The 16,342-nt window shown below is 36.8% G+C and overlaps 1 pseudogene; it reads right to left on the bottom strand.

The window, feature by feature from the left end:
- LOC139438275 (lysine-specific demethylase 6A-like) overlaps positions 1–16,342 on the bottom strand; it is a 68,337-nt pseudogene that overhangs the window by 44,707 nt on the left and 7,288 nt on the right.

Below are 16,342 nucleotides of genomic sequence, written 5' to 3' on the forward strand. Positions count from 1 at the left end.
ATAAACAAAGGCACACACAGTATCTAGTAAGTATCACCTTCCAAGGAAGTAACAAGATTGGCCAGAATTAAGCTCTGTCTCCAGAGACCTTTGCAGATATTGAATAGCATTGCTTTCCTTAGTGACTTTGTCTCCTAGTAGATCTATGATGCATCAAATCTAAAATAAAAACATTAAAAGCAATTATCCCTGATACAAATATTGTTCTAGTTTTAAGAATATGAAGCAGTAAAATTAAAATATTTCAGTGAATTTATTAATTTAGCTTGAATTACAAAGCCAAAATTGGAAACTATCAAAGTTATAGGAAAGTGCCCAAATTTTTGCTTAATAAATACTTACAATTCTGGCTATACTACATGGTCAATCAAAAGACTGGATGATGTAGTAGTATATATGAAACCATCAAATTAAATAAGAAGCAATATTTCAGTTGTGAATAAATTAAATTTCACCTCTAATTATATAGGATATATAAAATAAATATCCCTTATTTCTATTTTTAAAATGGTAGCTATGCTACAGAAAACATGGATTATGAAACTATATATTAGTAAGACAACAATACATTTGTATTCTTCCTTGCTCTTCCTTTAATTCTCTTGTTACTATTAATAAGAAAAAGACCTGATGAAACTGAGACCTAAAGGGAAATGTTTGTGTCATTGGCAAACAGCCAAGGAGGCTCAATATACAAATAAAATCAAGTAGGAAAGTATACTTATGTTCATCAAAGAATGTAGTTATAAAAGCACCAAAAGCTTCCTTTTATATGCTCTGAAATATAGTTTATAGTCTAATATAATGGATATTCAGACACAGATGATACCAAAATCATTCAATCTATTTCTTTAGTTTCAAAGGTATGTGCATTTTTCTTATGACACATTTTTTTCAGTAAAGCAGGAATTCATAAATACTTAAAAGAATAATTTGCATTAAAATTTTATTAGAATGAATGACCTGTCTATTCTACAGTCAACACTTCATTTCCTTAACTAACAATGAACATACAAATGTTTCTAGTGTCCTAATAAACATTTCTAGAGGTTTAATTGAAAAAAAACTTAAGATATTCCTCCATTTCATATCATAATACTTACATCAAAATCATTCATTTGATATACATTAATATGAAGAAAAAGGAATATTCTTAACTGTTTTTGAAAGTACAAACAACATATATACATTATGAAAACATTCATAATTCCATAATTGGTTAAAAATTATGAATGAACTACTAGCTCATGTAACATTTAAAAAAAAAAACAATAAAAAAGAAAAAAACTGAAAAAAGAAAATATAAAAAGCACTCAACAAAAACAACAAGGCACCCAAATATTAAATATCTCCAAGACAGCTAAGCAACAAAATAAACATTTGGGAATATGAGTACTAACGTCTGACAGATAAAGAGAGAATTCTTACGGCTAGCATTCCTCCTTTATCTTACATTTGAGAACAAACTGCTTTGAAAAGCTACAGTGTTAGATATTTTATAATTTATAGTCGTGTTTCCTATAATTTACATTTCAACAAACTATGAAAAAAATTTAACACCCACACAAAGGCTATGTGAATAATTTTAGTACCTCTAGCTTCCAAGCATGGTAAGCTCAAGGAAGTACTTTAATTCCTCCTGTGGTCAAGTGTTGGGGGATAAATTTGGGAATTTCAAAGGATTTGCTGTAGGAAGCATTGTAGATGGATATTTGATGGGTTCAGATTAATTACACCAACAATGGATAAAGAATGGAAAAACATAACACATAAATCACACATTTGACATGCATGTTATGTTAGAGACAAAGAAAATAGCAAAATAATGTCAACTATAAACATTAAAAAAAGATTTCTAATGAAAATTGCCTTTGAAGGAGAAGGGTAAATAAATATTGTTCATCAGAAGAAAAACCTCCTCACATTAATGTATAATTAAAAGTAAATTTTATATACCTAACTGTTATAATACCATAGCTTTTACTTGTGAAGGAAGGTTTTCTGTCATCAAAAGTTGTTATAGGCTTCCACTGCAGAATGATATTTCCTTTAAAGATTAGAAAGAAAAGAAGGAATTGGAGAAAAACAAAATGCTTAAATCTTTACACAAAAACCAACAAATTCATGGCCATGATTTAGTGAAACAATGAAGTCAAATAAAACAAATGAATATTATTTCAAAGAACTAGCTAGTAAATTTGGATTATCATAATAATGATCATCAAAGTTTCAAGCACTAAAAAAACATAACTGATAGTAAAAGTGCTCATTTTAATTTATCACTGGATATTTCTTTAACTCTAATCAGGCATGGGTAATAGGCCATGTTTCAAATATCTATCAGCTAATAAAACACAATGAGCACAAGGTATCATCAGAATATGACATTTTAATAAGTTGCTATATCCTATTGTTACAAAAGAAATAATTTAATTTGCATCCTATTTTATAATATTCAGAAAACTATGTATTCTTTATACAAATACTTAATTGGTCCAGAACCCTTTCAAAAAAAATTATTATAACACATGCCATGACAGCTTACAAAATTTAATGAAGGTACAAAAATAGTTAAAATTAAAATTGGGAAAAAAGGCAGTTTTGTGGAATAAAATATTCTAGGAAATTATTTATAAACTTTTATGAGTTTAAAATGTTGTATTTCCCACAGATATGGTCTAAGAATGTTCTTTTAAGGTTACAAGGAAATCTCAAAATGATTCCATTTATCCACAATTCTTCCTCAACAAAAAATGCTACTAAGACTAAAAATCACTACTGCAACAGCAAAAGTTTAAGATGTATACTCCAAAACAAAGGAAAAGCTAATAAAAGCAAACCTGGTAAATGTTATCTTTAAAGTATACTTGGCAAAGTGTGGGAAGATGAAGTCAAACTAACAAGCTGAGCTCAAAGCTCGCATGAAAACAATAAAGAAAGCCCAAAGCTGTCTGCAGGAAATGTTTTGGTGCTCAGCAGGCCAGGACAGCATTACACAACTCCCAAAAAGGTGAGAGACAGAGACAAAGAAGCCACAATATCAAAAATGAGCTACTAAGCCCCCATGGTGACTGGAAAGGGATCCCCTCCTCTATCTCCAAGTTATAAACTGGGGTAAAATCCATGGCTTACCACAGCTGACTGAGAGAAGAGACGTCTTTCTTTCTGTCAGGAGTTTCAAAGGAAAAAGAAAGGGGAATAGAGGTGCTTTTCTTCAGAGTTTGGAGAGTTTGCCTGCTTTGAATCTCCACACAGAAAATCCCAGACTGAAACACCTCCTTGGAGAGGTGCATTCACGTGCACCATCTCCTGGATGGTCTGGAAATTGCATGAACAAATCTGTTCTCAGTTCACTCTGTATTCTAACCCGAGGAGAAAATCTGAACACCACTAGTGAGTGTGTGGTCTGATTCTGATAACTTAAATTGTGCAATTATAAAGACAGAGTTGAGCCAAATATCAAAGAGCTGTGGGGAAAAATACATAGGCAAAATAGAGAAATTGACCATAAGAGTAAATTCACCAACATTTTCAGTTGCTTAGACATTGGCAAGACATTACAAGCCATACTAGGAAACAGGAAAAGATGGCCCAAGATAAAGAACTAGCCATTTGGAAACTTCAGCTGTGCTGTCAACTTTTGAAAAGCTATCCCAATTGTACATGGTGAGTTGGGATTATACATAAATTAACAAGCATATTGATGCAGAAATGTTAAATTTAATCTTTTTCCATTGTAATGTACTGTATTAAATATGTTTGGTCTTATCTACATGGGTTTTATTATAGAAACTAATAAAGTATTCTTTAAATTCTGTGGGGTGGCGGGGGGAGGGGGCGTGTTGTGGGGAACTAACCAAATACCCTGAGCCGATATAGGAGTTAAGACAATTAATCACTGATAATCACACAACCCTTAAATCAGTTCAAAGAATTTAAAGAAAATACCACTAATGAAATAAATAATATTAAAACACTGGTGAGCACAGACACTGGGTGAACATAAAGAACAATTTGAAAGCCAACACAGAAAGGTAACCAGCTTATGGGAATGAAAGGAAGACATAATGGATGACAATAAAAATACATTAGAGACATGTAAAAGCAGACTTGAACTCCTCAAAGACAGAATTAGTAATTCCAAGACAGGACATCTCAAATGGAAGAGACAGGAGAAGAGAAAGAGAATGGAAAAAATAGAACAGAGTCCCAGAAAACTGAATGACAAAGCTAAACTCTGAAATATTTACATTACTGGTGTTGCAGAAGAAGAGAATTTGGGAAAGGGGCAGAAAGAATATTTGAGGAAATAATGACCAAAACTTCCCAATCTTTACAAAAGACAAAAATATCAGTATCCAAGAAGGGCAATGCACCCCAAACAGAATAAATCCAAACAGACCTACCATGAGACACCAACTATTCAAAATGTCAAATATTAGAGATAAAAAGAGGGTTGTGAAAGCAGCAAGAATAAAAACAAAGCATCACATACAAGGAAAAGTCAGTAAGATTAATTGCTGACTTATCATCAGAAACCATGGAACTTAGAGGAAAGTGGTAAGATGTATTTAAGGTACTGAAAAAGAAAAATTGCCAGCCAAGAACTCTGTATCTGGCAAAACTGTCCTTCAAAAGTTAGAGACACTTATCACTAGTGATTAGGGAAATGTCAATCAAAACTATAATGAAATATCATTTCATACCTATTTGACTGTCTGTTCTTAAGTAGTCAGAAAACTGTAAATGTTGGAGATGATGTGGAGAGCTAGGAACACTTCTACACTGTTGGTGGGAATGTAGAATGGTACAGCCACTGTGGAGGAATGTTTGGCTCCTCCTAAGGTAGCTGAATATAGACTTGCCATGGGATCCAGCCGTGTTATTACTAGGGATATACTGGGAAGAACTGAGAGCAAAGACACTAACAGGCATCACAGCAGCATTATTCACAATTGCCAAAATTTGGAAACAACCCAGGTGTCCTTCAACTGATGAGTGGATAAACAAATTGCGATGTATACACAGGGTGGAATATTATGAAATGGTAAGAAGAGATGAAGCTGTGAAGCTCATGACAACATGGATGAAACAGGAGGACATTATGTTAAGTGAAGAAAGCCAGATATAGAAGGAAAAATACTATATGATTGCACTATTATGAAATAAATGTACTGTGTAAACTCACAGAGTTAATTACAGTATAGGTCACCAGAAAATAGGAGGGTAGAGAATGGAAAGCTGAGGTTTACTGTGCAGAACTGGTAAAAAGGTTGTTTGAAAATTGTTGGAAATGAATAGAAATGGTGAAAGTACCATGATGTTTGTAACTAGCAGTGCTCTTGTATGGGTATGACAGTTGTTGAAAGGAAAAGTCTAAGGTCATGTATATTACTAGAAGGAAAGCTAAAAATTATCACATAGGACTGTATAGTAAAGTAAAATATCACGTAAAACACAAATATGGGGAATATTGCATATATAAAACTCTTTTTTACAAAATATAAATAAAAACATACTAGAGATAAGGAAAAGAATAGCAGCTACGGAGGGCAGGCAAGACATAGAGAGATTGAGAGGTGAGTTTTTTTTTAATTGGAATAAATGAAAGTGCTCTGGGAATGATTGGGGTGATGAATGCACAAATATATGATTAAACCAGATACCACTGATTGCACTCTTTGGATGGATTTATACTTTATTAATATGTAACAATAAAATTGTTTTGATTAAAAAACTTACTTGACAAAACAAAGACTTAAAGTGGCTTGTACACTATCACTAGTACCTAAGCTATTATAGCTGCATGAACCACAGGCAGATCAGTTAAACCATGATTCCACTTCACTGACAAAGCAAATGCTTTACTGTTTTTCCCTCAATATTTCTGTAATAACTAAGAGATGAGTTAATTATTGTATAATGTATGAGATACAGGTCCTCTTTTGTTTTCCTTTGGATATGGATATTCAGATCGCCCAACACAATTTTTAAAACAGACTGTTATGATTGACCTGGGTTGGCTTAGCCTTATCAAAATTCTTTTGACCATAGATGAATGGGTCTGTTTCTGATCCATCAATTCTGTTCTATTGGTTTGTCTATTTTTATGCAAATACAACATTTTTACCACTGTAGCTTTTAGGATGTTTCTGGCTACTCAAGGCCCCTTACCATTCCAAATAAATTTGATATTTGGGTTTTCCTTTTCCATTTCTTTAAATAAGGATGTTGGAATTTTTATCATGATTGCGTTGAATTTGTATACCATTTGGGTAGAATTTAAATCTCAGTGATAATTAATCTTCCAATCAATGAACACAGAGTATTCATCAATGTATTTAGATCTACTTTGATTGCTTTTAGTAATGCATTATGATTTTCTAAGTAAATGCTTTATGTCCTTCTTTAAGTTATTCCTAAATATTTGATTCTTTTGGTCACTATTGTAAACACAGTTTTTTACCCTGACTTCCTCCCCAAAATGCTCTTTACTAGTGTACAATATTACAGATTTTTTAATGTTAATATTCCTTATTTTTAAAGGAGCTTTAGATTATGTAAATGTTACATCATCAGAAATACAAGGGATTCCCATATATTCCACTTCCAGCCCTTTCACATTTTCCCCCATTACCAACATTTTTCCATTGGTGTTAATTTGTTACACCCTACAGATTTTTATATGTTATCTTCCATCCTCCTGAGCCCGTTTCTAGAAGTTTTATTGTAGATTTCTCATGACTGTATCATTAGTGAAGAGTAAAAGTTTTATTTCTTCTTCAATTTTCATGCCTTTTATTTCTTTTTCTTGCTCTACTTGTTCAGCTGTGGGTTTTTCATGCATGCTCTTTATCATGTTGAGAAAATATCCTTCAATTCTTATCTTTAAAGGTATATTTATCAAGCAAGAATGCTGTCTTTTGTCAAACACTTCTTTGGCTTTAACCAAGACTATCATGGGAATTTTCTCCTTTGATTTATTAAAGTGGTATGTTATGGTGATTAATTTTCTTGTGATGAACCACCCTTTCATGTCTGGTACAAAACCCATTTGATCAGGATGACTAATTCTTTTAATGTGCTGTTGGGCTTGTTTAGAGAGCATTTTATTGATTTCTGCCTCATTATTTATTAGGGATAGAGGTCAGTAATTTGGTTTTTGCACAGTGTCTTTATCTAACTTTGGTATTAGATTATGTTGGCTTTAAGAATGATTTGGTAGCATTCCTTCCTTATCAATTTTTGGAAGTGTTTGAGTAAGACTGATATTAAATGTTCTTAGAGTGCTTGGTAGAATTCATCTGTGAAGCCCTCTGGTAATGGACTTTTCATTTTGGGTAGTTGGGTGATGACTATTTCAATATCTTTACTTGGGCCTGGTTTGCTGAGGTCTTCTATTTCTTCTAGGGCCAGTACAGGCTGTTTGTATTTTCCTAGAAAAATTTCCATTTCATTTACATTGTCTATTTTGTTGGTGTATAGCAGTTTATAGTATTCTTTTATGATCTCTTTTATTTCTTTGGGGTCAATAGTAATGTCCCCATTTTCATTTCAAATTTGACTTTTCACCATCTCTCTTTTCTTCTTTGTCAGTCTAGCTAAGGGCTTATCAATTTTCTTGAAAAACCAACTTTTAGGCTTGTTAATTCTATTGATTTTATTCTCAGTTTTATTTCTTCTCTGCTCTTTGTTATTTCATTCCTTCTGCTTTGTGAATAGTTTGCTATTCTTCACCTAGTTGCTCTCAATGTGTAGTTAGGTCCCTGATTTCAACTCTTTTATTTTTAATGTAAGCACTGAGGGCTATAAATTTCCCTCTCAGAACTGCATTTGCTGCATTCCATAGGTTCTGCTATGTTGTATTCTCATTTTCATTCATCTCAAAATATTTTATTTCTTTCACAATTTCTTCTTTGACCAACTGATTAAGAGTGCATTGTTTAACCTCCATATATTTGTGAATTTTCCTTTTTGCTGCCTATAGTTGATTTCCAACTTTATTCCATTACAATCAGACAAAGAACTTTGTATAAATACTGTTAAGTTTATTTAGATCTGCTTTATGAGTCAATATATGGTCTATCCTGGAGAGAGAACAATGAGCACTTGAGAAGAAGGCATATCCTGCTCTTTGGGGATGCAATGTTGTGTACATATCTATTGGTTTTAGTCCATTTATCATACCATTCAAGCTCTCTATTTCTTTACTGATCCTTTGTCCAAATGTTCTATCCAATGCTGAGAGTGATGTATTGAGACCTCAGTTAGAGGTTTTTCATGGTTACCAGGTCATAATGCTGTGGCTCCATTCTGATCGACTGAGCAAACTGCCTACCTGTGGAAGGTACCATATCTCTCCCCAGGAATGAGCCATATCACAGTGGGAATGGAGTAGATAAAGGCCCTCATTACTTTTGGGCCATCAAACCTTCCTGCATTCCAAGAAAATCCTACCTCCTAGTCCAACACACCACCAAGCCATACACAAGAATTCACTTTTACAGCCCTTTATTGACCCAAGACTGTACTCTGGACACTAATCCCCTCCCTATGAACTAATGATTCCTAACCTTTTGATGTACTGTAAAAATTCACATCAGTATCTTCCATGAGGGGAACTGAAGTCTCTCTTCAGATACCCACCACGCTCTAAGTCTCTAGCCTATCGGCAAACTCCCCTTAGGAGTCTCGTAGGAATCAGAAACTGTGCTTACTGCTGGTCCACATGACCACAGTATAGCTAAGAGCAGCCTCTGCATAGAATCCTGAATTCTATTTAAATCACTGTAAAAAAAGAAAACAGATAAATCTGAGGCCCAGGAACCTCATGTCATGTCTCCTTAATGAAATGAGGACATAAACCTTAAACTTCTCAGTTTAAAACCTAGATTGATATTAATGGCAAAAAGTTACTTCATAGCAATGAAACCTGCCTAAAATTCTCCTCGATGTACATATTCAAGGGGTAATAATAACAAGTTACCTTAATTCCATTGGGTAGCTTCAGTTTTCATTTTAAAAATGGAAAAAATAATTTGCTTCTACTGCTAAAGTAAAATAAAATCTTCCTAGTAAAAGTGTAGGAGTAAAAAGCAAAGTAATAAAAAGTTAAGTTCATTTGATATGTAACACATTGCACTGGAAATGTTTAAGGTATACAAAAATCAAGAGACAGACTTCAGCATTGTCAAACTCTCTTGTACATTCAAACCAGGCCTTGAATACATTGCAGGTTCCCTCTCTATATGAGTTATTCACTAGATTGGTCACTGACCCCTCAAACAAGAAAGATATTTACTATATCTCTGGTTGTGCTTCTGAAGTTGATGAAAACTATGTTGCAGTTTCAAACTCCTGAAGCAGCCAATGGGGGCTCAATATAGCAAAACGTGCCATGGATACCACCTCCAAACTTGCACTGTTTCATAGTGTCAAAGAATGCTATGTATCAGGCCAGTAAAATACTGAAATTACCTTCTTAGTTTCTCTCTAGGATCAACAATATTGTGGCTTGCTCACTGTGTGAAAGACATATCGAGTGAAGCCATAGTTAACCAGAGTTCTGCAAGTAGAGCTTAATTGCAAATTGGCATTATGGCCGGTTCCTGTGGAGAGATAACATGTAAGGTATTGCCAATCTGAAACTTGAATTTATTAATTGGAGTTCAAAGAGAAACTTATGCATTTAGTAGTACATTAATTAGCATTAAGTATTGTACCTGTATCCTGTTCTAAATATATGCCTGATGATTACAGTGTTATCTTTTCTATTAGATCCTGTGCAGAGGGACATTAAACATGTTAAAAGTCCTGGTAAACATCATTTTCTAAGTAACTAATGAATGTGCTTAGCCCAGGTCTCCCTCATAGCCCTTATTCAAGTTAATGGAATATCCAGCTTGGTGCACTAATCCTGAATGAAATCATCGGTCCAGGAAAGTGCCAGCTCACCAAAAGCACCTTGTGGAATGTACAAGTGCCAGTCATTGGATGGCCTGACATGCCTCTTTGAGAACAAAAGCTAAATAGTGTCTGTATCAAAATCAGCTGTTTCCACTAACTCTAGCTCAAAGTCTACTGCTAGGGGAGAACAAACCAAACATCCCTTAAAAATCCTTGCCTGTTTTCTTTTGAAAAAGGCAGTGTCCCTTCTCATCCCTCTCTTAACTGCTTTAGGCATAACTGCCACTGTTGAAAATTGGGGTTGGCAATCTATACAAAATCTAATGATCTATTTCAATTACTCCCTAGAAATAACTAACAGCATAAATGAAACCAGTCATGCCTTAAAAGCTCTAAAACAGCAAGCAAACTCTCTTGCAGCTATGGTGATGCAAAATCATAGGACACTTAAAATGCTAACTGCAGCACAGGGAAGGGTTTGTCCTTTCCTTAAGGAAAAATGCAATCTCTATGTAAATTACTCTAAAATAGTCCCAAACAGTATTCAAAACCTGGAAAATAAACCCAAGGATGTCAGGGAAATGCAGCCTTTATAAACACCTGGCCTTTTCTACTCCTGTGGTCCGGTGTCCTCTCAGTAGGACCACATATTCTCAAAATTCTAATTAAGTTTATTTTTCCCAGGATCAACATCTTGTTAGCCATATGGGGACTTCATCCATCTTCATACAGGATACCAGATTCGTCTTCCTCCAGTCAAGATAGAGAAGCAGGAGAGTTCTACACCTTGTCAGGTAGGGTCTGTGAGCCCCTAATCAGCAGGAAGTAGCTACAGAAGAAAGAGCATCTTCCTTCAGCAAAACTCTCTGAGGGGGGGAATGAAGCAGGCTGGTAAGATAGGGAATTAATAGATAGAACTGGAACCTGGCAAAGAGTCCACGTGGACATCAGTAACCCCCAAGATGGCTGCTGGAAGACCCCCACCCCCAAGACTCTGTTATCCAGAACAAAGACTTCCTTGGTGCAACCTTATTCAGCACTTCTGCAAGTGCAGTATGTTGATTTGTGAGTTAACCTTTCCCTGCACAGGTGGTTCAACATGATTTCCCTCTGTTACCTGAGAGTGCTAGAAAAGAGTCATCCTGCTAATGTAATAGTAATTGAATCCTGCCAATTATGCCATAATTTTCTGCTAGATAAAAGCTTTCTATATAGATATATGAGTAGAGAGAGAGAGATTGATATAATTATTCAATTAACTCAAGCATAAGAAAGACATGCATGACATTTATTTATTTATTTATAAACTTTGGTTAATATTTGGGAGCATATAAAATAGGGAAAGGATTGTCTACAAACAGGGGTCCAACTGCTACATCATAATCCTTTATGATGTAGATATGGGCTCACCAAATTGGGGACCCACTGACATACCTGGCTCTCCAGGGGACACACCAACATACCTGGCCCACCTCTGGCCAGAGTCCCAAATGGATGAAAAATAAATTTGTATATACATATCTAGTTTAATAAGTTTATCTTGACAATTAGATTGAGAGACAAGAATTCCACAATCAGTGAAAAGATGAAATCATCATTGAAGAGACTCACAAAATAAGAGAGAAATAGAAGAGTCTTAATAAAAACTCCCCAACATCTATCTCAGGCTGGGAAGCCCCAAGTCAGCAGCCAAAACCAGAGTCTTGAGTGAAAGCAACACCTGTGCAGAGCACCCTCTGCCAGGGTGGACTTCACTGTCCTGACCAGGGCCTGTCCCTTTCATTTGGCTCATAATCAATGAAATTGATACGATAGATGCCAACTTGAGGGGGCTGCGTCAGTTCCCAAGGAAGTGTCCAGCTTTCCCAGGAAGGAACACAAAACTCCCTGGGCAGTACTTCCCAAGGTTCACGTGTTAATTCCTGAGAAAGTGTCCAGCCTTCCCAGGGAGGACCATAATCCTCCCTGGGCACTACTTTGCAAGGTCTGTGCACCAGTCCCCAAGAAAGTGTCCAGCCTTCCCAGGGAAGACCACAATACTCCCTGGGCACTACTTTGCAAGGTCTGTGTGCCAGTCCCCAAGAAAGTGTCCAGCCTTCCCAGGGAAGACCACAATACTCCCTGGGCACTACTTTGCAAGGTCTATGTGCCAGTCCTCAAGAAAGTGCCCAGCCTTCCAAGGGAGGACCACAATTCTCCCTGGATACTACTTTGCAAGGTCTATGTGCCAGTTCTCAAGGAAGTGTCCAGCCTTCCAAGGGAGGACCATAATTCTCCCTGGGCACTACTTTGCAAGGTCTATGTGCCAGTCCTCAAGAAAGTGTCCAGCTTTCCCAGGGAAGACCACAATTCTCCCTGGGCACTACTTTGCAAGGTCTATGTGCCAGTCCTCAAGAAAGTGTCCAGCCTTCCCAGGGAAGACCACAATATTCCCTGGAGTGCACCCTATCTGTTATTTGTCAGAAAACACATTTGGCAATGTGCTCACTGTTCTAGTTCTCATTAATCCCTCTGAAATATGAAAAGTACCGACCAGTGAGGCACTGGGGTCCTGATTAACAAAGCCTTCTGCGTGATTTTTCACTTCTAGGTTTACTCATTAAAATTTGTCCACGTACTGGGGGGTGAGTTCAAAGAATTCACAGACAAACAAAAACTGACAGAATATCTTACTAAAGGACAAGAAATACAAAAGATACTAAAGAGAGTTCTGCAGTCAGAAAGGAAAAAAAAAAAAAAAAAAAAAAAAACAAACATGGACCAGAGACTTGGAGAAGAGTTTAAAAATGAAGATTAGGAAGTATAAATTAAAGTGTATCTGCTAACGGACTCCAAAAGCACATTAAAAAGAATCACACATCACAAGTGGGTTTTATCCAAGGTATGTAAGGGTAGTTCAACACATGACAATCATTTAGTGTATTTAACCACACTGAAAATTTGATGAAAAAGAAACATATGATCCTCTCAATTGATGTAGAAAAGGCATTTGACAAAATATAACACACTTCCTTGATGAAAACACTCCAAAAGATAGGGATAAAAAGAAGCTTTCTCAATAAAGGAAAGAGCTTGTAGGAAAAACCTACAACTAGTATTGTACTCTACGTAGAAAGACTGAAAGCTTTCCTACCATGATCAGGAACAAGGCAAGGATGCCCACTCTCACCATTATTATTGAATTGTGTGCTAGAAAATTGAATGGGAGCAATTAGGCTAGATAAGAAATAAAAAGGCACAAATATAGGAAAGAGAGAAGTAAAACTTTCACTATTCCCTTGCGATATGATCATATACTTAGAGAATCCTTAAAAATCCACAACAAAGCTTCTAGAATTAATAGATGAGTTCAATAAAGTGGTGGGATATAAGATTAATATGCAAAAATCAATAGCTGTTCTATATGCTTCTGAAATGCAATCTGAGGCAGAAATCAGAAAAAAAATCCATTTTTAATAATGGCTAAAAGAATCAAATCTTGAGGATTAAAGTTATCCAAGTACATAAAGAACCTGTATTCAGAAAATTACAAAACTTTGCTACAAGAAACTGAAGACTAAAATAAATGGAAGGACATTCCATATTCATGGACTAGAATCTAAATATTGTTAAGATGATAATTCTATCCAAACTGATTTAGAGAGCCATGCAATTCCAATCAAAATCTTAATAATCCTTTTTGCATAAATCAAAATTCCAATAATCTAATTTATTTGGAAGAGTAAAGGGCCCCAAATAGCCAAAATAACTTTTAAAAGAAGGTATGAGCCATCTGCCATAAATTCCAGTATTAAAAAATGAAGAATATTATAAAGCTTTGTCTTTGACATTTTGTCTTTCATCTCTGGAGTTCAGTGCCATGTCAGTGGATCCTACTTTGGAATTCATGTGCCTGAGTTTGATGGCGTTGGACTCCAACGTGTCCTTTCTACACATGCCTCTTCTGATACTTTTACTGAACCTGTGGTTGTTGCTAGGGTTGTTGAATACTCAGGAGACTTGAATCTCTGAATTGCTCATATGCCAGCTGGGCCCTGAGCCTCTGGGCAACTCCTCTGGTTTGTTGGACATTCCCAGGTCAGCTAACAGGCAGGTGAAGATGGTCAACCACCATACCAGGGAACCGAGCGTGCCTACAACTGCAAGCAGAATTGCAATCAACATCGATGTGGAATCTAAGGCCCCTCTCAATATAGAGGTGGAGTGGACATTACCAACCCAGTTTCCACAGGACAGTGGAATAAAATATGGATTAGAGTTGACTTAGTGATATTGTGCTATGGGACTATTGTGACCGGCAATGGATGAAATTGTAGTATTGATGTGGAGAAAGTGGCCACAATAGTTGCTGAGAGCAGGGAGAAGGAAGAGGAGTTGTAATATGGGGGCATTTTTGGGACTTGGAGTCATCTTAAATGATATTGTAGGAACAGATGCTGGACATTACACATCCTGCTATAATCCACTGAATGTCCTGGGTGAGAGTACAATCTATAATGTAAACCACTTTACATGTGGAGCAGCAGTGCTCCAAAATGTATTCAACAAATGCAGTGAATGTGCCATGATGATCAAAGAGGTTGTTGACGTGGGAGGAGTGGGATGAGGGGGTGGGGAGTATATGGGAACCTGTTATACTTTTGAATGTAACATTTTCTCTGATTAGGTATCTTCAAAAAATACAATTTAAAAATTTGTTGGGGTTGGACGGGTGGGGAGTGGGGTGTATGGGAAGCTCCTATGTTTTTTAATGTAACATTTTCTATGATCTAGGTATCTTCAAAAATATACAGTTAAAAAATTGAAAGGGATGGAGGGTTGGGAGTGGGATATATGGGAACCTCTTATGCTTTTTAATGTTACATTTTGCATGATCCTTTTTAATTTTAAGAAAGATAATTAAAAAAATAATAAACTAAAATAAATAAAGTAAAAAAGGAAAGACAGATAGAGGGTATGTTATGCGCCCCTGAAGAAGGGCAGGATGGTCAGGCTAGTGATTGAAAGCTCCCTAAAATCAAGACTCTTTGCTAGCCCTCTGCCCAGTGACAATGCCTGTAATATCAGGACAATCAGAGTAGAATTGGGATTCAGGTGTGGGTTGGGGCTGGCCTGCTGAATGTCAGGCTCAGGCACTGGGACCATGCTCCTGCACATTTGCACAGTGTAGAAGAAAAGGCCAGTCCTCTGATACTTTTTCCCACCTGACTACCCCTAGGTCTATCTCCTCCATCTTGAGCATCTGGCTTTATGAATCCTCAGCATTTCTTTTTTTTTTTTAATTATTTATTTTTAAAAATTACATAAAAAAAATATGAGGTCCCATTCAACCCCACCGCCCCCACCCCCCACTCCCCCCACAGCAACACTCTCTTCCCTCATTGTGCACCTGGTAAGTACATCTCTGAGTATCGCTGCACCCCTAGTCAATGGTACACATCATAGCCCACACTCTCCCATGTTCCATCCAGTGGGCCCTGGGGGGCTCTACAATGTCCCGTAATTTTCCGTGAAGCACCACCCAGGACATCTCCTCGTCCCGAAAACGCCTCCACATCTCATCTCTTCCTCCCATTCCCCAAACCCAGCAGCCACTATTGCTACCCTTCCCACACCCATTCCACATTTTCTCTGTGGACATTGGATTGGTTGTGTCCATTGCACATCTATGTCAAGTGGGGGCTTAGAATCCACATGGATACTGGATGCACTCCTCCTGCTTTCAGTTGTAGACACTCTAGGCTCCATGGTGTGGTGGTTGACCTTCTTCAACTCGATGTTAGCTGAGTGGGGTAAGTCCAATAAATCAAAGTGTAGGAGCTGAAGTCTGTTGAGGTTCTGGGCCTGGGTGTCATATTATCAGTCCAGAGATTCAAATCCCCTAAATATATCTAAAACCCCAGCACCAACTACAATTCCATTAAAGTAGCATGCAAGTCTTGTGAAAAGAGATCCCCTCTGAGTCCAATTCCATCACGCAGAAACACCAGTTCCAGAGAAGGGCCATCTGCCATGGCAGTGAACCCCATCTGCCATGATCATAGAACCCATGGGTCTCTTTATTCCTCAAAAGAACCAATACTTGGGGTTGTATCTACTTTATCTGTCTCTCAGACTCTGCTCATTTGTGCATAAGGGCATTCCTTCTGACAGCCTCCAGACTCTTTTTTAGAGACTCATAGCCTTATATTCTCATTTCTCTTTTCCATTTCCCCCTTACATTAGGTCAAACAGCATTTTGAAGTCATGTTATTATATGTAGACAGGGATTTTCTGCTGATCCGTGTTGAACCTTTAATTCAAGGTCCTTTTCTAGTTGCATCTTCAGCTGATATGTGGTAGTGATCCCTCGGTGCCAGGGAGGCTCATCCCCGGGTGTCATGTCCCACGCTGGGGGGACTGCACTGCATTTACATGCTGAGTTTGGCTGTGAGAG

Source organism: Dasypus novemcinctus, chromosome Y (genome assembly GCF_030445035.2).
Source record: "Dasypus novemcinctus isolate mDasNov1 chromosome Y, mDasNov1.1.hap2, whole genome shotgun sequence".
Lineage (NCBI taxonomy): Eukaryota > Metazoa > Chordata > Mammalia > Cingulata > Dasypodidae > Dasypus > Dasypus novemcinctus.